The sequence below is a fragment of the Balaenoptera acutorostrata genome, chromosome 5, assembly GCF_949987535.1.
Source record: "Balaenoptera acutorostrata chromosome 5, mBalAcu1.1, whole genome shotgun sequence".
NCBI classification, from domain to species: Eukaryota; Metazoa; Chordata; class Mammalia; order Artiodactyla; family Balaenopteridae; genus Balaenoptera; species Balaenoptera acutorostrata.
In genome coordinates this window covers 20,671,512-20,673,162 of record NC_080068.1, presented here as the reverse complement: position 1 = coordinate 20,673,162, position 1,651 = coordinate 20,671,512, and positions in this window count along the sequence as shown.

Here is a 1,651-nt window from a genome sequence, read left to right as displayed (position 1 = left end):
TTAATGATCTCAAAGAGCTTAGATGAGTTGATAGGTTGGAAGAGGCACAGATGGGGTTTTCGCGGGATTTGCAGTGAAACCCACTTATTCGCTGAGTGTGGTACCACTGTTTGTGGTATGTGTGCTACAAGAGGCAGGTTTTAATTAATTAGTTTTAATAATTAGTTCTATTAGCTAAGAACCATGAATCAGAAAAGCATTGCACTTCACTTTGACATCCTCGACAGATGAGCCCAGTCTCAGCTCCGTCTTGTTGTTGGGATATGGCCACTCCCTGGGATTGCCATGAATTTTTATTTCAAAAGAAGACTAGTTCCTCTAAAATCCTGCTAGCTGAGCTTCCCACTCTGTGGAGGTTCAGAATGTGGAGTATAGAAATGAAGTTGAACTGCCTGGATAGAGAAATGTGGGAAGTTTTCAAAGGTTGAAGTTTTTAAAAATGTGTGTGGGAAGGGAATAGAAATTGAAATCATCTATTAATACCACATTCTAAGAGTTATCAACAGCATCATCATCCTCCTCAAAAAAGTTTTATTACCTCCTACTAGCCCAGGGTATCGTTTTAGACACAGCAGTAACCAAGACACCATAAGTGATAATTCCCTCTAGGAGCTTATTGTATAGAAGATAATACATGTAGTTTAAGAGGAGGGCTCTTTGTGACTCACTGCTAACATGGGCAAGTGAGGTGACGTGATTAAATGGAAAACTAAATGTTATATGGCATTGCTTGTTCTCCAAGCTGTGTGCATTGGCCACAGAGCACAGGCATGGAATAAACAATGAGCTCTGAGTTAGAGATGAGCTAGGTTCCATCAGTTTTCCTCTCAATTCTGAGATGGTGATATTAAGGTTTTGAGAAGATTAAGTAAAATAATGCATGCAAATCATTTAGCACAATGACTAGCATATAAACCAAGCATGAAAAACAATAACTTCAAAACAAAACAAAATTAAATGTAGCAGAGGGCTAATACAGACAAATAAGTATACAAGGTTCGAGCATAAATAGAAAACACATCCTGGAAAAGTTTTGCCTCTTTTTCTATTGGTACTGAAGAAACTCTAAATGTATTTCAGCCAAGTAGAATCTTATGGAGGCAAGAAAGAGTTAAAGGATGATGCAGCGGCAGATCTTTTTTATTTTGCTTTTAAATTATTTTTAATGCAGAAAGGAAGGAAAAGGGCAGAGTCAAAAATATTTCCAAAAGAATATATGTGATTTTGATGCTGAGAATAGCTCCTTTGAGTGGCACAATTTAATGCCACGGGATTATATTTCCTTCTCTTGGTCTATTTTAAGGGATAGTTTTGGCCAAAGATCAAGAAAGACTCCCTTCTCCTTGCTGAACCCAATTAATTAATAAGGTACTTTACTAAAGCAGTGAAAGGATCACATCCTTAAGATACAAACATTCATCTAAAGATTTCCAGAAAAGATCCCTTTATTTGCTACTCAACTCAGTATTAATTAATAATCAACAATTACCCACACTGGATTTTCAAACTTCAGCCACATGAGTCTCTCTCCTGAATTGTTTCAAACACCTGAGATTTTCTGTGACTCACCCCACTCTACTCCCATTTTAAAAGGCATGGATTTTTAAAAATTGATTCATCCAGGATCAAGGTCAATAGATCACTGGATCTG